The sequence below is a fragment of the Oncorhynchus masou genome, chromosome 21 (genome assembly GCF_036934945.1).
Source record: "Oncorhynchus masou masou isolate Uvic2021 chromosome 21, UVic_Omas_1.1, whole genome shotgun sequence".
NCBI classification, from domain to species: Eukaryota; Metazoa; Chordata; class Actinopteri; order Salmoniformes; family Salmonidae; genus Oncorhynchus; species Oncorhynchus masou.
In genome coordinates this window covers 20,094,827-20,115,572 of record NC_088232.1, presented here as the reverse complement: position 1 = coordinate 20,115,572, position 20,746 = coordinate 20,094,827, and the positions used below count along the sequence as shown (strand labels likewise).

Here is a 20,746-nt window from a genome sequence, read left to right as displayed (position 1 = left end):
AGAGAGTGAGAAATAATTACACACACACTCTCTCTCGCCACCCTTAATGTCCAGAGGTGGGAGCTCAAACGTGCACCAGAGGAGGCTGGTGGGAGGTACTATAGGAGGACGGGCTCATTGTAGTGGCTGGAATGGAATATAGGGCAGGGTATCAAACATATGGAAACCACATGTTTGACTCCGTTCCAGCCATTACAATGGGCCCGTCCTCCTATAGCTCCTCCCACCAGCCTCCTCTGACGCGCACATCACATTCCCCCCCATCGATGAAAACATGAACAATTCATAGTGCTGCGGCAATCTGAATACTAATACATTTTTGTGGCTGACTTCATAAGCTTTGTCATTCAACAAGTGGAAGGTGTGAAACGTGACTTCACCCTGTTATTTGTGGAGAGATGGAGAGAGTTGTGTCATGGTTATGTCTGAATAATATCCTACCCCCCCCCCCCCCGAATCACCACCCCCAACCCTGGTGACTTGAGGGAGATGACAGAGACAGGCCTGGGGATGGGAATGGCATCGCGACACATGATGTTATAATGGTGTGTGTATGGGGACGGGGTTGGGGTGTGTGTCTCTTGAGTTGCTGCTTGTCATGCTCCAGTTGGCACAGTAAAAGACGACACATTTAGGAGGAGATGAACTGCACTTGGGCTGCTGCCTGTTTCTCGTTCTAATCTTTCTGCTTGACTTGATGCAGTCAGTAGTCTGTTTCTGCCTGGCTTTCTGGCTGGGGGTGCTGCTGCAAGGCTGAGGCCTCCTCGTGGTCACAGCAATGCTTCTCATTCGTGAGAGGGCGACCCAACCTACACTAGCACCGGCCAGGACAGGACAACACAACAGCCAGGTAAAACTCTGCCGTTCTGCCCCCGGAGCAAGGCAGTTGATTCACTGTTCCCGGTGGATGCCACAACTCTCTGATTCAGAGGGGTTTGGGGTTAAATGCGGAAGACACATATCCAATGAATGCATTCAGTTGTACAACTGACTAGCCCCCCCCCCCCCCAGTTAGCTCCGTCCATCCAAGCCAGCTCAGTACACAGACGTCACACAGCCAGTAAAAGTTTCTAGAAACTTCTGTGCAGCTGCATTGTGGAACCCAATAAGAACACCCATGCTGTACGCCCAGTGCTCATAAACACACAACACACACGAGAAGTTAATATACACCCATAAAGTTGGCTGCGTAGCCAAATGATTGTTAATCCTTTAACTTAATACCAAACACCCGTCTTAGTCTACCCATCCCATAGCCCACCATCCCCTCCAGTTTACCTTAACACACGCCTCACAGACCACTCACAACGGACTTCAGAGGGCAACTTCTTTCTTTTCGAAAAGAGAGAGAAAACAATATCACACAGCTGAAGTAAATATCCACCATTATTTTAGTCAGGAAGAACGATGCTTTAGACGTTGGTCATTTGTCATTTCCTTCAAGGATATTTATCAGGTCAGGAGTGTGTGTGTGTGTGTGTGTGTGTGTGTGTGTGTGTCGTTTGTACAGCTATGGGACATCAGTGTCAACTCCACTGAGTGAAGTGTTGAAGGAGGCTGAACTAGGTGCCAGGCAGGAACTGCAGTGGCAGCAGCAGCAGTGTGTGTGTGTGTGTGTGTGTGTGTGTGTGTGCGTTTGTGTATTCAGCACCAGACCCTCCCTGGCTGCACATCCATCCCATAATCCATGGTGACGGCTGAGAGCAGTGACACCCACACTCTACTGCTGCCGTGGCGACAGGGCCAGGCCCAGGATGGATGGAAGCGTCAGACGTAATTGGAGCCCATTAAGCAAGACTCTGTGTCTAATGAATGATGTACGCATGCAAACACACACACACACACACACACACGTACCCCCCCACACAATCACATGCAGGAAGACAGCAAAACACACACACACACACACACACACACACACACACACACACACACACACACACACACACACACACACACACACACACACACACACACACACACACACACACACACACACACACACACACACACACACACACACACACACAAAGCTCAAGGAATGCCGCAGCAGCCTGCTCTGAAATGACCTTAGCTGGATCGAGCCGCAGAGATTCATTTCAGCATCCATTGATAGGAAAACGGTTCCACGTTTACATTAAAAGGTTTCTATCTTACCAAACCACACCACTCTAATTTACTTTGCCGATCGATAATACACATTTTCTTTTCAACATGGCTTTTCCCCTGAAAAACATGCAAGGTTCCAAAACGAAATCATCAGTCACCACAAGTCCAATCTCCCCCAGAGCAACGGGCGCTGCCATATAATTCACCGGCCTTACCGAGAAAAACAAAGGAATCTAGAATGTAGGATCATTGAGGTCCAAGGGAATTGGGTAAGGCAGTCGAGCCACACACACACACACACAGACACACAGACACACACACAAACATATCAGATGAAAGAGCGCGACCAGAGATTCGTCTTTGTTTTATTAAAAGAGCCTCAGATGGAACAAACAAACAAACAAACAAACACACAAACACACCTCGGCAGCAGCGGCTCAGCAGCACTGGTTTCAATATTTCAACAGAGAGCTTTAGCTGGAGGGGCAGCAGGACAAATGGAGCTTTCTCAGAAATCAATCCTAATTATCCTGGCTTCTGAGACCATCACGTGTAACAGGCCAACCAATCAGCCCTCAGGATAGAAAACAGATAGATACGCAATCTACCCAGTGGACTTCCCTGAGAGATGCAACGATCAACGCATCGCTTAGCTGTATGTGCAGGTATTGAACTCTCTTCATCACTACCTCTAGACCAGAGGAAGGTACTAAAGAGGTCACATGCTAGTTACATCTCTATCCCTCTCTCCACCATTGTAATTCCGATCGGAATGTCAAGTGTCAAAACGGTTGATTATTTACTAGGTTTCTAATAACCCGGATTAAGCCTACCTCCAGGACGACAAATCATCTCAACCGTCTGGGAAATCAGCCCAAGACGCATCGCAGCATAGTTTGACCTCTCCACTAGGGGCATCCTTAGTCATTTTCTCCCAGCCTCTCCACATCCATGCGTTTCTAGACAGGCCAACGCTCCCAGACATGTTGCCAGGTCTAACACTCGGTAGTCTTCCCAGAGCCACAGCAGAACATTTGATTAGATCTTTAATCCAGATCAAATAAACAATGTGTATGTGTGTGTGTGTGTGTGTGTGTGTGTGTGTGTGTGTGTGTGTGTGTGTGTGTGTGTGTGTGTGTGTGTGTGTGTGTGTGTGTGTGTGTGTGAGAGAGAGAAAGACACCATGCTCTTACAGCTGGGGGGGTTATTCATTCATTCTCCTACAATCCCAGCTACTCAGCCTTAGTCTGTTTGCTTTATGATACCATACAAACTGTCCTGTTCTGTACTGTACCGCATACATCAAATGTCCTAGCTGTGCACGGATTGATTGTGGTTGTATTGCAGTGAATAGAGGACTGACGCTTCTCAAGCCACCGTCGTGTGTCAGGGCATGTTGGATCACTTCCTTTGTAGTGGTATTCACCAGCAAACCACGTTGTGTCTGTCTCGGCGAGCCCAGCTAAAGTATACTCCCATACTGGAGTCATCAAGTAGTGTCGTACGACTTGAATAGTTGAGAAAGTCACAGAAAGTAGAACGCCAGTGTAGAAAGTCGAGTCATGCTGAAAGCAGAGTATTTATTACGAGACACTGTCCTGCACAGCAGTTACCAAATCCTCTGTAACTCTCGGCGGAGGCTCCTGAGTGTATTACCTTGACTCTCATTGGTCTTCAGTGATAGGAAATGGTGAGGACAGGGTCAGGTGACCCAGCTCCAGAAGCACAGCTGGAATGGCCTCAGTGACATGAGCTGCAGCTGGAGATTAGCACCTTATATAACAGTGTGTGTGTGTATGTCTCCATCCATAAAGGCTTACAGTACATGTACAATGTATGGGCCACGGTGCCAAGTCTCCTATATAGTGCTGCAGTGTATCCCTCAGCTCAGAACTGAGCTGGTTATGCTGAAAACACACACACACACACACACACACACACACACACACACACACACACACACACACACACACACACACACACACACACACACCTCTTTTCCCTTTGGGGAGAAAGGCACAGATGGATGTTTCTGGATGGATGATCCTCCGGGAGGGGTCAAAAGCAGCAGGGAGGGAAACGTTGGCAGGCAGGGCTGTGTATGTGTCACTGCACCACCTCTCTCTCATCCCACCTCACCTCTCCCGCTCTCCCCAACCTCACCTCTGCTCTCCCGCTCTCCCCAGCCTCACCTCTGCTCTCCCTCTCTCCCCAACCTCACCTATACTCTCCCGCTCTCCCCAACCTCACCTATACTCTCCCGCTCTCCCCAACCTCACCTATACTCTCCCGCTCTCCCCAACCTCACCTATACTCTCCCGCTCTCCCCAACCTCACCTATACTCTCCCGCTCTCCCCAACCTCACCTATACTCTCCCGCTCTTCCCAACCTCACCTATACTCTCCCGCTCTTCCCAACCTCACCTATACTCTCCCGCTCTTCCCAACCTCACCTATACTCTCCCGCTCTCCCCAACCTCACCTCTCCCGCTCTCCCCAACCTCACCTCTCCCGCTCTCCCCAACCTCACCTCTCCCGCTCTCCCCAACCTCACCTCTCCCGCTCTCCCCAACCTCGCCTCTCCCGCTCTCCCCAAAGTCGCCTCTCCCGCTCTCCCCAACCTCGCCTCTGCTCTCCCGCTCTCCCCAACCTCGCCTCTGCTCTCCCGCTCTCCCCAACATCACATCTGCTCTCCCGCTCTCCCCAACCTCACCTCTGCTCTCCTTCCCTCCCCAACCTCACCTCTGCTCTCCCTCTCTCCCCAACCTCACCTCTGCTCTCCCTCTCTCCCCAACCTCACCTCTGCTCTCCCTCTCTCCCCAACCTCACCTCTGCTCTCCCTCTCTCCCCAACCTCACCTCTGCTCTCCCTCTCTCCCCAACCTCACCTCTGCTCTCCCTCTCTCCCCAACCTCACCTCTGCTCTCCCTCTCTCCCCAACCTCATCTCTGCTCTCCCTCTCTCCCCAACCTCACCTCTGCTCTCCCTCTCTCCCCAACCTCACCTCTGCTCTCCCTCTCTCCCCAACCTCACCTCTGCTCTCCCTCTCTCCCCAACCTCACCTCTGCTCTCCCTCTCTCCCCAACCTCACCTCTGCTCTCCCTCTCTCCCCAACCTCACCTCTGCTCTCCCTCTCTCCCCAACCTCACCTCTGCTCTCCCTCTCCCCCCAACATCACCTCTGCTCTCCCTCTCTCCCCAACCTCACCTCTGCTCTCCCTCTCCCCCAACATCACCTCTGCTCTCCCTCTCTCCCCATCATCACCTCTGCTCTCCCCAACATCACCTCTGCTCTCCCCAACATCACCTCTGCTCTCCCCAACATCACCTCTGCTCTCCCTCTCTCCCCAACCTCACCTATACTCTCCCTCTCTCCCCAACCTCACCTCTGCTCTCCCTCTCTCCCCAACCTCACCTCTGCTCTCCCTCTCTCCCCAACCTCACCTCTGCTCTCCCTCTCCCCAACCTCACCTCTGCTCTCCCTCTCCCCAACCTCACCTTTGCTCTCCCTCTCTGCCCAACATCAACTCTGCTCTCCCTCTCTCCCCAACCTCACCTCTGCTCTCCCCCCAACATCACCTCTGCTCTCCCGCTCTCCCCAACATCACATCTGCTCTCCCTCTCTCCCCAACATCACATCTGCTCTCCCTCTCTCCCCAACATCACCTCTGCTCTCCCGCTCTCCCCAACATCACATCTGCTCTCCCTCTCTCCCCAACATCACATCTGCTCTCCCTCTCTCCCCAACATCACATCTGCTCTCCCTCTCTCCCCAACATCACATCTGCTCTCCCTCTCTCCCCAACATCACATCTGCTCCCCCTCTCTCCCCAACCTTACCTCTGCTCTCCCTCTCTCCCCAACCTCACCTCTCCCTCTCTCCCCAACCTCACCTCTCCCTCTCTCCCCAACCTCACCTCTCCCTCTCTCCCCAACCTCACCTCTCCCTCTCTCCCCAACCTCACCTCTCCCTCTCTCCCCAACCTCACCTCTCCCTCTCTCCCCAACCTCACCTCTCCCTCTCTCCCCAACCTCACCTCTCCCTCTCTCCCCAACCTCACCTCTCCCTCTCTCCCCAACCTCACCTCTCCCTCTCTCCCCAACCTCACCTCTCCCTCTCTCCCCAACCTCACCTCTCCCTCTCTCCCCAACCTCACCTCTCCCTCTCTCCCCAACCTCACCTCTCCCTCTCTCCCCAACCTCACCTCTCCCTCTCTCCCCAACCTCACCTCTCCCACTTCTCTGCCTCTTCTCTTATGTTCTGTTCCTCTGAGGCTGGAGGGGAAAAGACTGACACTCGTCTCGCACCCTCTCACCCTTTGTATTCAGCCGATGGGATATATGGGTGGGTTTACCTACCAGAGGGCCGAGGGAGAGGACAGAGGGAGGAAGGGGAGGAGGGACGTGGGTTTGAAGCAAAGGAACCATATTTCAGTTTGGAGAAGCGATCCCCTGCAGTGCATGGCTGCCTGCCGATAGACAGAAAGAGACAGATGTACTTCTCTAAAAGGAGACGCGCACATTTCAAGTCAGGAAGCACGCTGTTCAAAGGAAAGAGGAAGCGCTAGAAGAAGTGTGTCATGTCAGAGAGAAAAGAGAACCCAACCACAAAGATAACGACTTATTACCAGCCAGTACAACTGACGACGTTCTCTGAAAGTTACACTCACACAGTACACTAACACAAGTACATACACATGGACATAGTGCCTGCCTGCAAATTGTTTTATTTCACAGTAACACGGTCGTCACTAGTTACTGTACCACAGCCACAAAGTCATAATTATGGCTAAACCCTACCTATTTCTACAATTTCTCTTCTGAAAAATCAGATTTTAAGCCTAACCCTAACCTTAACCTTAAGCCTAACCCTAACCTTAACCTTAAGCCTAACCGTCCCCTTAAATTAAAACCCCACAAAACACGTTCACTCCCAATCCCACACTCTGTTGCCCTTTGCTCCCCAACCCAACCCAAGCACGCTGACAGAGCTAAGGAGAACCACACAACTGAGAATAAACCCTATAATGCATGTAATACAATATAAAGCAGAGCACTGGGCCTTTTTAAAAATACAACAATGCAGGAATATTTCCATCTTCTTCTGTTTCCGCTGACTAAAGAGAACGAGAAGTCTGTGTCCCCCAAGAGGCCAGGAGGATGAGTACGACCAGAGATGAGAGCTGGAGCCTTTTACTAGAATCTGCATGCAGTACAGTTATAATAGACCTGTGAGTCTTCATGCAGTATGATAATAGGTGAGTCTTCAGAGCCACTGGGACCCTTGTCTTCACCTCTGTAAAAGAGCATAGGGATTGTAAACACTAATTGCACACACGCATGCACGCACATGCAGTGTTTCCCCTAGGATTTTTTTCAGCCTTGGCTAAGGTAGCGGGGGGGGGGGGGGTTGTATAACGACTATGAGAAGGTCACTTCTGGTGGCTTTTTAATAGGGCATTCTACTTCAAAATGCATGAAAATAAAATGATGCTCTGCTGCTCCTCTCTCCTTTCACTGCGCTCTTGCTCTGCCCCAGGGGAGTCAAACTCATTTTGCCCTGCGGGCCGGATCCTTAAAATTGATTGTATTTCCTTGACGTGAAAATAAGCAAAAAAATAGTCCTCTGTCCATTGCTTTTGGCATTTGATGCTCTCTGACTGTCGAGCTTTCGTTTCAATAACTGTTAGCAAGCTGCACTGAGCGAAGAGACTATGAATGTCGGTCCCTTCTAATTTCAACATAGTTTCGATTAAAGTTTGAGTTATTTCAATGTCGAATGGGATTTTGGTGTGTGTGTGTGGCGGCAACGATTTCATTGGCGGGAATGAATATAGGGGAAACAATAGCAAACGCATGTGCGGGTGCATAAACACATAAACACATAAACACATAAACACATAAACACACACACACACACACACACACACACACACACACACACACACACACACACACACACACACACACACACACATACCTTTGCACGCATTTGAGGTACACTCACAGTTCACACACAGATAGAAAGCAGCTAATGTTACGGTCAACTCCAGCCATCTCTGTGAAGATTGTTTTGTAAAGCAAAGGCCTAATTTGAATAGGACTTCCAATTCAATGAGATAAAGTGGCGCTCCCTAACTTAAAAAAGGCAACACTTGTGGTTTGAGGACAGCTATGCCCTTGGGACTGAATAACACGGAGAGAGATGGGAGAGAGAGGGAGCGGTATGATATACTAAAAAGAAAATAGTCCACTGATGCCAAGTGGCCTTTTACTTCGGGGCCAAGGACTTGTTGAACATGTACTCTCCTTTAATAATACACTAAAAAGAAACCAATCCCATGTCACTTTTACCTATGTGAGCAGGGGCTTCCTTTATATATGCTCTAATACTGTACATCTGAACTCGACAGCTCTTTGATCTTCACTATAGACCTACAGGATGGTAGCCAGTGCAAATCTCAGCCATCTATTATTAGTAACACTGTACTTAAATCTAAAACACGCAAATGAGAAATAGAAATCAAGCAGATCTGTCTCGTAGCCTGGAACAGATGCCTCGATTGTCTCATCAGCTCCAGAATATGCAGGAGAGTGGTAGATCGAGAGACGAATGCACGCACACGCTTACACACACACACACACACACACACACACACAGTGGGAGAGTGAGAGCACAAGCGTCGCCTGTCGACCATGCTAGATATCCCCTCTGGTGCCAATCTGCTAGCATAACAGTGTCATCCAATCCGAACTCATCTCTCTGTATGTCTAGTCCATCCATTATCTCAGCCGTGATGGCCAGTGGGAAAGTTCCTGTCTTTTTCCATGGCTAAATCAACTAGGCTTGTAATTTATACATTTTATTGGTATTTACAGATGGCGTACACGTTTGTTATTAAGGCACATGAAAGTTCACATGTTCCAGAAGGCATTTTTGCCAAAAAAATACATTTTGACAAAAAATGCTTTAAGTTCAAATGCCTCTCCGGTAAAATAGTGACGCGTGACATATGCCTACTTTCATCACACTAACCAGGGCTCTAAAGTTAGCATCACTATTAGCAACATCTGCCTTGAAGCTGATAACAGCTGCCGCAGCCGCCGTCCCCGTTGTCACACTACTACAACACAAGCTAGCTAACGTTGCTAGCGTTAGCATGGGAAAGGCACAGCATTACATATTGTGCTCTCAGTAGTGAAGTGTTGTCATAAAAAAAATGTAAAAGGTTGAAATGTCACTCCAAAATTCTGCTCTAATATTGTTGAATAGCAGAGACATTCTGTCCAGCTTCTGAAGGCCTAGCCAATGGCTGGCCGAGCTAGCTAGATTTTTGTATCTGGATAATTTTTTCTAGTCAGTATTAACCCTTCTCTTTACAAAACAAACTGAAGAGATGAAAGCTGAAAAGAACTACAACTATGGTAAAAATGAAGTAAAAATTCAAATAAAATGTCATTAAAAAATGCCTAGAAAAGGCCTAGAAAACCCTGACAATAGCACCAGATAACCTGTTTTTGACCGTGATGGGTATTTTTGTTAGTGGGTGTGGTTGTGTGTGTGTGTGTGTGTGTGTGGGGGGGGGGGGTCTTAACGTGTGGGTGTGTGTATCTACTGTGCATCCAGAGAGTATTCAGACCCCTTAACTTTTTCCCCATTTATTTTTACATTATAGCCTTATTCTAAAAGGGATTCAATTGTTTTTTTTCTTCATCAATACCCAATAATTACAAAGCAAAAACTGTTTTTTAGAATTTTTTACAAATGCAGAAAAAAGAAAACGGAAATATTACATTTACAGAAGTATTTAGACCCTTTATTCAGTACTTTGTTGAAGCACGTTTGGCAGCGATGACAGCCACGAGTCTTTGGTATGACACTACAAGTTTGGCACACCTGTATTGCAGATCCACTCAAGCTCTGTCAGGTTGGATGGGGAGTGTTGCTGCACAGCTATTTTCAGGTCTCTCCACAGATGTTCCATCGGGTTCAAGTCCGGGCTCTGGCTGGGCCACTCAAGGACACATTCAGAAACTTGTCAGGACCTGCATTGTCTTGGCTGTGTGCTTAGAGTCATTGTCCTGTTGGAAGGTGAACCTTCACCACTGTCTGAGGTCCTGAGCACTCTGGAGCAGATTTTCATCAAGGATCTCTCAGTAATTTGCACCGTTCATCATTCCCTTGATCCTGACTAGTCTCCCATGATGGTGCCACCACCATGCTTCACTACAGGGATGGTGCCAGGTTTCCTCCAGACGTGACACTTGGAATTCAGGCCAAATTATTCAATCTTGGTGTCATCAGACCAGAGAATCTGGTTTCTCATGGTCTGAGAGACCTTTAGGTGCCTTTTGGCAAACTCCAAGTGGGCTGTAATGTGCCTTTTACTGAAGAGGGTCTTCCATCTGGCCATTCTACCATAAAGGCCTGATTGGTGGAGTGCTGCAGAGATGGTTGTCCTTCTGAAAGGTTATCCCATCTCCAGAGGAACTCTAGAGCTCTGACAGAGTAACCATCGGGTTCTTGGTCACCTCCCTGACCAAGGCCCTTCTCCATCAATTGCTCAGTTTGGCCAGGTCGACCAGCTCTAGGAAAAGTCTTGGTGGTTCCAAACTTCTATTCAAGAACGATGTTCACTGTGTTCTTGGGAACCTTCAATGCTGCAGATATTTTTTGGTACCCTTCCCCAGATCTGTGCCTCAACACAATTCTGTCTCGGGGCTCTACAGACAATTCCTTCGACCTAAAGGCTTAGTTTTTGCTCTGACATACTCTGTGGGATCTTATATAGATAGGTGTGTTTCTTTCCAAATCATGTCCAATCAATTGAATTTATCACAGGTGGACTCCAATCAAGTTGTAGAAACATCTTAAGGATGGTCAATGGAAACAGGATGCACTTGAAATCAATTTCAAGTCTGATAGCAAAGGGTCTGAATACCTATGTAAATAATGTATTTCTGTTTTTTATTTTTAATATATTTGCAAAAATGTCTAAAAAACTGTTTTCACTTTGTCATTATGGGGTATTGTGTGTAGAGTGATGAGGAACATTTTTCTTGAATCCATTTGAAAGCACCGTTGTGACATAACAAAATGTGATAATAAGGGAATGGGTCCGAATACTTTCCGAATGCACTGTGTGTGTGTGTGTGTGTGTGTGTGTGTGTGTGTGTGTGTGCTGTGTATCAACAAGGGTTTTTGTGTGACAGATGGTTCTCATTGGCTTCTGGGCAGAGACTCAAGTAGCAACCCAGCGACTTGGAAACTCTCATTGGTTTGAAGGCAATTCCTCCCCTATTAAGAAGACAAGAGTGTTTTTGCCAGAGATGCTTTAGCTTAGCTGAGTGGAGAGCTGAGTGGAGCAGAGCTGTGGAAGCTGGCAGACAGACAAGTTCTGTGTGTGTGTGTGTGTGTGTGTGTGTGTGTGTGTGTGTGTGTGTGCACCAGGGTAGAGGATCAGTGTGGGATCACAGTAAAGCCCTCATGGCCACACCATGCCACCACTGTGCCATCCACAACTCATCAGTACACTGCCCCCTGTGCCAGGAGACTCTGTCTCTCTCTCGCTCTCTCTCTCTCTCAGGGCGTCATCACTCTGTTACTTTCGAGGAGGATTTAAAACCTACAGTACACTCTGTTAAACCCTCCACTCTCTAATAGAGGTCGACCGATTATGATTTTTCAACGCCGATTAATCGGCCAATTTTTTATTTGTAACAATGACAATTACAACAACACTGAATGAACACTTATTTTAACTTAATATAATACATAAAGAAAATCAATTTAGCCTCAAATAAATAATGAAACATGTTCAATTTGGTTTAAATAATGCAAAAACAAAGTGTTGGAGAAGAAATTAAAAGTGCAATATATGCCATGAAAGAAAGCTAACGTTTAAGTTCCTTGCTCAGAACATGAGAACATATGAAAGCTGGTGGTTCCTTTTAACATGAGTCTTCAATATTCCCAGGTAAGAAGTTTTAGGTTGTAGTTATTATAGGAATTATAGGACTATTTCTCTCTATACCATTTGTATTTCATATACATTTGACTATTGGATGTTGTTATAGGCACTTTAGTATTGCCAGTGTAATAGTATAGCTTCCGTCCCTCTCCTCGCCCCTACCTGGGCTGGAACCAGGAACCCATCGACAACAGCCACCCTTGAAGCAGTGTTACCCATGCAGAGCAAATTAAACAACTACTCCAAGTCTCTGAGCGAGTGACTTTTGAAACGCTATTAGCGCACACCCCACTAACTAGCACGCCATTTCACATCGGTTACACCAGCCTAATCTCGGGAGTTGATAGGCTTGAAGTCATAAACAGCGCAATGCTTGAAGCATTGCGAAGAGCTGCTGGCAAAACGCACGAAAGTGCTGTTTGAATGTCAGTCTGTCAGACTGCTCTATCAAATCATAGACTTAATAATAACATAATAACACACAGAAATACGAATCCTTAGGTTATTAATATGGTAGAATCCGGAAACTATCATTTCGAAAACAAAACGTTTATTCTTTCATACCTTAAGGGAACATTTCGACATTTTCTGTATGGTTAGTGAAAAAGTCCATATTGCAAATGTACCGTCCCTTACTAGACGTCCGAAAACATTTGTAAAATTCGGGGACGGCGTCGGGCCGAGCGGCAGGGCCAGACCTACCGGGAAGTCATCAAATGAACTTTGTCGGACATTCGGTTTTTGTTTTATAAAATAATCAAATTTTGGTCATTTTTCCGCTATCCCGGAAAATCCCACAAGAGGGCATAAGCAATCAAATTGCAATTTGACAAAACATCACGAATCACGACGGGCCTTATCTCGAAAACTGAAAATATTTCGAAGCCGAAACTTGGTGAGCATGGTGACCGGCCCCGAACAAGATGGCGTCTAGGCCTCAACGGTTTTTGAGTTATGGCCATTTTTCTGGGATTAAAGGTCAAAAATGAAAATAGAGAAATTATTTTTTCACTTCACGTCAAAGTCAAGGAGCCTCCGGTGTCAATAAAAAAAAAATCAACCATTTATCTATCGTCAATTAAGAGAAATCGCACAATGACAGATTGGTGATGTTCAAATATAGTTTTTTTTTTTCAACAGTTACAGATCCAGTTGCAGGGTGTTCATACGAATATTTTTAAAGTGTGCTGCGGAGCTCTGCGAGATTTCTGTGATTTTCTATGATTTTCTGAAATAACACACACTCACTAAACCCTCCGTAAATAACTCAGTTCTTAACGTAAAGACTTAAAACTCAGGATTCTGTAAAGGTATACCCCAATCAGGATATGAGTTTATTTATAGCTTCCTGTGCCAACAGGAAGTGCCTTAAATGGTGTAATAGTGGTTGTTTCCAAGGGTTAAAAAGGTCAGATCTTTTCAAAACTTCATATGTGTGATTAGGCAACCCTCCTGAACTGTAAAATCAGTCATTTCTCCCAACAGATGTCAAAGAAAAGCTCTCTCACACACACACAGCAAGGATGGAGTGACAAAGTGCGGTGCTTAAAGACACAGAGAGCAGGCAATTACATTTACATTTACATTTAAGTCATTTAGCAGACGCTCTTATCCAGAGCGACTTACAAATTGGTGAATTCACCTTCTGACATCCAGTGGAACAGCCACTTTACAATAGTGCATCTAAATCATTAAGGGGGGGGGGGGGGGGGGGTGGTGAGAAGGCATTACCATAATCCCAAGGCCGTGCCGAGTTCAACGAGATATCCCGCTTGACCGTAGCTCGCTCGGTCTAAGCGCAGCGACCATTAGAAAAGTAGGCCCAAAATGAAGCCTGCACCACAATGTCATTTGCTTTTGGGTGACAGTGAGAGAACTGTTAGGGTGAGAAACACAATTCAACCTCAGGTACGTTCCTAAGGTCCCCTCGATCCGTGCAAGCCTAACCTTGACCGTGTGGCATTAACCCTTCACAGTTAAAAGAAGGTGTTTACATCAAACAGTTTGCATTGACTTCTCTCCCCATAGGAATACATTGCCTGCTACTCTAAATTCAACCTGAGGCCTATGTGGGTTATGAATGCCTTATGAACCTGTCTTCTATGACAGTCCATCAGGACACTATGAGGTCTACCTGTGTTGATTCTAAGCTTCCTGGACCAACCGGAAGTGCTTAAAATCACCCTGAAAGTGTATATCCATACCCTGCCTGCAATTTGATAGACATAGTGCATTGAACCCTGTGTAAATCAGTCAATTTTTAACGTGAAGACATAAAACTCAGGATTCTGTAAAAGCATACCCCAATGAGGATATGTGTTGACTTATAGCTTCCTGTGCCAACCGGAAGTGCCATAATTGGTGTCTCGGGGGCTGTTTGGAAGGGTTAAAAAAATCAGATCTGTCCAAAACTTCATATGTGTGATTAGGCAACCCTCATGAACTGTAAATCAGTCATTTTTCCCATAAAAATTCAAAGGAAAACTAACTCACACAGATACACAACTTGGAAGGAGGGACGTATTGGGGTGCGTAGAGACGGACACTGCCTCCAATAGTTAGCTTTGTTCGAGCTAAATAAGAACCGTCAGACCTAGAGTTCCGAAACCTTTTCTAGACCTCAGGTCGATAGTGTGTGGTGAGTTAGGTGGCTCTAGAAGGTTCTCGGACCGAGAAACAGCCTCGTACATTTGCAATGACTTCAATTCATTTTGACCATTACGAAAATGGCGACATTTAGAAAAGTCTCAGAGACACAAGACTAGGTGCATTGAAACCGGCTCGGACCATAGACACAGACCAACGTTTCTGTCCAATAGCCCATTCAAGGACCCCATAGCAAGGCATGGAAAAAAGTGGATTTTCAGCACCAATTAGGGTTTTACTCGGGCACCGAATGACCTATCGAGCCGAAACTCGGGATTCGGGGTCGCCTCACATAGGCCTACACATAATGTCCGAACTGGACCCGCAGCTAGAACGTAACTATGTGTTTTACGTTTTTATTATGTTTTAAACTAAAGGCGCTGTGAATTATGGGCCTGCTCTGACATATGTGATAGTTTGCTTCTAAATGAGTTGGAAAAAGTGGGTTTGGTGTCAATTGATATCAGTTTGGTGTCAGAATGACATCTAATTGACTGATGGACACTGACTTGCTAGTTGACTTTTGTTAATTTGCAATATGTTTAAGCGGAGAGGGACCATCACCAAAATGGCATTCTGAAATCAACACAAAAAATGGCATCACCATAGTGTCCAGACTGTGCCGAGTTCAACGAGACGCCCCGCTTGACCATAGCTCGCTCGGTCTGAGCGCAGCGACCATGAGAAAAGTAGGCCCAAAATTAAGCCTGCACCACAACGTCATTTGATTTTGGGTGACAGCGGCGGAACCGTTAGGTTTAGAAGGACAATTCAAACACAGGAATGTTCCTAAGGTCCTCCCGATCTGTGCAAGCCTAACCTTGACCGTGTGGCATTAACCCTTCACAGTTAAAAGAAGGTGTTTACATCAAACAGTTTGCATTGACTTCTCTCCCCATAGGAATACATTGCCTTCACCTCTAAATTCAACCTGAAGCCTATGTGGGTTATGAATGCCTTATGAACCTGTCTTCTACAACAGTCCATCAGACCACTATGAGGTCTACCTGTGTCGACTCTAAGCTTCCTGGAGCAACCGGAAGTGGTTAAATTCACCCAAAAGGTATTTGGATGTACATAACCAGCAAAGGTGAAAATGACTCTGCATTCAACCCTGTGTAGATCAGTCAATTCTCAACTTAAAGACTTAAAACTCAGGATTCTGTAAGTGTCTATGTCAATCAAGACATGTGTTTACTTATAGCTTCCTGTGCCAACCGGAAGTGCCTTTAATTGGGTCACACTGTCTGTTTTGAAGGGTTAAAATAGTCACATCTTTCCAAAACTTCATATGTGTGACTAGGTAACCCTCCGGAACTGTAAATCAGTCATTTATCCCAGAAGATGTCAAAGAAAAGCTCTCTCACACACACACAGCAAGGATGGAGTAAAAAAGTGCGGTGCCTAAAGACACAGAGAGCGGGCAATGGCATAAACATAATCTCTAGGCCGTGCCGAGTTCAACGAGATATCCCGCTTGACCGTAGCTCGCTCGGTCTGAGAGCAGCGAGCATTGGAAAAGTAGGCCCAAAATGAAGCCTGCACCACAACGTCATTTGATTTTTGGTGACAGCGGCGGAACCGTTAGGTTTAGAAAGACAATTCAACCACAGGAATGTTCCTAAGGTCCTCCCGATCTGTGCAAGCCTAACCTTGACCGTGTGGCATTAACCCTTAACAGTAAAACAGGGTTTTTTGATCTCATAGAATACAATGATATCTCTCCCCATAGGAATACATTGCCTGCTCCCCTAAATTCAACCTGGAGCTTATATGGGTTATGAATGCCGTATGAACCTGTCTTCGGTACCAGTCCATCAGGCCACTATAAGGTCTACCTGTGTCATTTCTAAACTTCCTGGACCAACCGGAAGTGGTTAAAATTGCCCTAAAAGTGTATACCCATACCCTGCCTGCAGTTTGATAGACATAGTGCATTCAACCCTGTGTAAATCAGTCAGTTTTTATGGTAAAGACTTAAAACTCAGGATTCTGTAATAGAATACCCCAATGAGGATGTGTGTTGAGTTATAGCTTCCTGTGCCAACCGGAAGTGCCATAATTGGTGTCTCATGGGCTGTTTCGAGGGGTTAAAAAAATCAGATCTTTCCAAAACTTCACATATGTGATTAGGCAACCCCCATGAAATGTAAATCAGTCATTTTCCCATATAATTTCAAAGGAAAACTAAATCACACACACACACAGCTTGGAAGGAGGGACCCATTGGGGTGCGTAGAGACATACACTCCCTGCATTAGTTAAACTTGTTGGAACTTTTAAAGAACCGTCAGACCTAGAGTTCCGAAACTTTAGAATCCTGTTCTAGACCTCAGGTCGATAGTGCGTGGTGAGTTATGTCGCTCTAGAAGGTTCTCGGACCGAGAAACAGCCTCGTACATTTGCAATGACTTCAATTCATTTTGACCATTACGAAAATGGCGACATTTAGAAATGTCCCAGAGTCACAAGACTAGGTGCATTGTGACCGTCTCGGCCCATAGAGACAGAACCCAACGTTTCTGTCCGATAGCTCATTCAAGGACCCCGTAGCAAGTAATTGAAAAAATTGGATTTTCAGCACCAATTAGGGTTTTACTCGGACACCAAATGACCTATCGAGCCGAAACTTGGGATTCGGGGTCGCCTCAGCTAGGCCTACACATAACACAAGAAATGGACCCGCAGCTAGAACGTAACTACGTGTTTTATGTTTTTTTTTATGGTTTGAACCGAAGGCGTTGTGAATTTTGGGCCAGCTCTGAAGTATGTGATAGTTGGCTACTAAACGAGTTGGGAAAAGTGGGTTTGGTGTCAGTTTGTATCAGTTTGGCGTCAGAATGATATCAAATTGACTGATGGACGGTGACTTGCTGGTGACACTTGACCATTTGCAATATGTTTAAACAGTGAGGTACCATCACCAAAAGTGACATTCTGAAATCAACCCTAACGAGCGATGGAGAGGTACCAGAATCACTGCCCAGCCATCCCGAGTTCATCGGGCCAGTCAATTTGGCATTCCTGCATGATTTTTATAGCATGACAAATTTGTGATGGTGAATGCCCATTGAACCATATTGCAAATGCACAGTGACTTTGCAAAAGTGAGAAAACATTTGCAATATGTTTTAACAGTGAGGTACCATCACCAAAAGTGACATTCTGAAATCAACCCTAACAAGCGATGGAGAGGTACCAGAATCACTGCCCAGCCATCCCGAGTTCATCAGGCCAGTCAATTTTGCATTTCTGCAGGATTTTTGAGCATGTCAAATTTCTTATGATATTTGGCCCCCACAAAACATATGCCTAATGCACAAGTAAAAAAATATATATATATGATAATAAAATATGACTAAAGTATGTTGATACAGTTCTTATATTTTGTGTAATTGACATAAAATTCTAAAGAATTTCGAAAAACAGTCCGGAAAGCACTTTTTAAGGGTGTGTGAAGTTTTTTATAAAATTTTGCTATTTTTGACTTTTGACTTCCTATGAAATCCTAATCCAAATGGAGAAAACATATGCCTAATGCACAAGTAAAAAAATAATAATAATTATGATAATAAAATATGACTAAAGTATGTTGATACAGTTCTTATACGTGTGTAATTGACACAAAATTCGAAAGAATTTCGAAAAACGGTCCAGAAAGCACTTTTTTAGGGGTGTGTGAAGTTCATGAAATTTTGCAATTTTTGACTTTTGACTTCCTATGAAATCATATTGCAAATGGACAAAACATGTGCCTTATGCGCAAGTAATTAAAAAAAAAATTATGATAATAAAATTGGACAAAAGTATATTCATACAGTTCTTACACATGTGTAATTGACAAAAAAAGCGAAAGAATTTCGAAAAACGGTCCAGAAAGCACTTTTTTAAGGGGTGATAAGTTTTTGACAAAAAAATTCATTTTTTCAAAATTTGGCTTTTGGATGTTGACTTGGGGTCCATTTCCTATATGAAAAACCACGGTGGAGTGCACACGCCACCTGTTGGATTTTTGAAGTGTTACAACTGGCAATTGCCATATGGCATTTGCAAAACATTTTGCATGAATCAACGCCGATTTGGTGGTATTGTCCATCGTGTACATGGTTTGTACTATGCCAATGTTTTCCCATTCATTTTTGTCCATTTCAGGGGGGTATTCCCTTACATTGAAATACGGAACCGTAACGGATGGCATCCCTAAGTCTAAATTTTGCTGTTACATTGCACAACCTTCAATGTTATGTCATAATTACGTAAAATTCTGGCAAATTAGTTCGCATTGAACCAGGCGGCCCAAAACTGTTGCATAAACCCTGACTCTGCGTAGAATGAACGCAAGAGAAGTGACGCAATTTCACATGGTTAATATTGCCTGGATTTCTTTCAGCTAAATATGCAGGTTTAAAAATATATACTTCTGTGTATTGATTTTAAGAAAGGCATTGATGTTTATGGTTAGGTACACAGTGGAGCAACGACAGTCATTTTTTGCGAATGCAAAAAATCGATTATATGCAACGCAGGACACGCTAGATAAACTAGTAATATCATCAACCATGTGTAGTTATAACTAGTGATTATGATTGATTGATTGTTTTTTATAAGACAAGTTTAATGTTAGCAAGCAACTTACCTTGGCTTCTTACTGCATTAACGTAACAGGCAGGTGGCTAGAGCGTTGGACTAGTTAACCGTAAGGTTGCAAGACTGAGCTGCCAAGGTAAAAATCTGTCGTTCTGCCCCTGAACAAGGCAGTTAACCCACCGTTCCGAGGCCGTCATTGAAAAATAAGAACGTGTTCTTAACTGACTTGCCAAGTTAAATAAAGGTGTAAAAAATATATATAATAATAAAAAAAAATTAAAATCGGCAAAATCGAGGTCCAAAAATACCGATTTCCGATTGCTATGAAAACTTGAAAATCGGCCAAAATTAATCGGCCATTCCGATTAATCGGTCGACCTCTACTCTAACCCTCTACTAACACCTCCTCTACACAGTCTGAGGCCGACAACCCAAAACAACAAGTACTGTATTACTGCTAACAAAAGAGGAAATGTAAGAGAATATATACATCTTGGCACTGTATAGCACACACCGAACAATACATCTATAATATGGCTCTAGTCGATACTCCTGAAGTGTTCAGGAGGACAGAAATTAAGGAACACCTCAGATTCTCCCAAAAACACACTGAGGAGAGTAACAAACAGAGGGAAAGAAAGCCAATGACGAAGGAGGAGTGAGAAAGACAAAACCCAGAGAGAAAAGAGAAACCAAGTGAGTAATGGCGGAGGAATAGTACGACACCAGGAGTATCTGATGACCATCTGATCCAGTGACGAGGATTTCCATTTTACAGAAACATTTTACGGACAAGGTACTACGCAATGCAGGCAGGAGGCAGACACGCACGCGGGGGTTGAAAATGAAAGTGCCGAGGCCTGCTTATTGACTTTCATGAATTCTATTTGATCTTGGCGTAATTGAGTGTTTGTGTGTGAACTTGACGTAGATATGAGAGAGAAGGGGGGGGGGGGGGCTCTTGTTTGCTGCCTGTACTGAGGGTGGGCAGCGCAACTATGGTAAACAGGACAAGGAATGCAGGCGTTAGTTCAACAGCTGAGACGAACATGGCATCCAATTACTGGGCTTCTATCTATCTCTTTCTTTCCATCTCTATCTCTCGCTCTCTCTCTTGACCGAAACCAACGCAGAGTATGTAGGCAGTCTGGGAGAAGAATAAATGAGGGGATCCATTCAGATAAAGAGCACCTCTGACTCCATGAACTCAGTTTTTAACCCCAGTAAAAATTCCCTGTATTCGGTCAGTTAGGATCACCACTTAATTTTAAGTATGTGAAATGTCAGAATAATAGTAGAGAGTATGATTTATTTCAGTATTTTATTTCTTTCATCACATTTCCAGTGGGTCAGAAGTTTACATACACTCAATTAGTATTTGGTAGCATTGCCTTTAAAATGTTTAACTTGGGTCAAATGTTTTGGGTAGCCTTCC

General features: G+C 45.2%; 1 protein-coding gene across 1 annotated transcript in view; it reads right to left on the bottom strand.

Moving 5' to 3' along the window:
• The window catches only part of LOC135507938 (alpha-(1,6)-fucosyltransferase-like), a 113,872-nt gene that overhangs the window by 66,211 nt on the left and 26,915 nt on the right, over positions 1 to 20,746 (bottom strand). Inside the window, 1 exon segment of the mRNA XM_064927744.1 lies at positions 1,279 to 1,332. The gene's annotated coding sequence lies outside the window, so the exon portion shown is untranslated.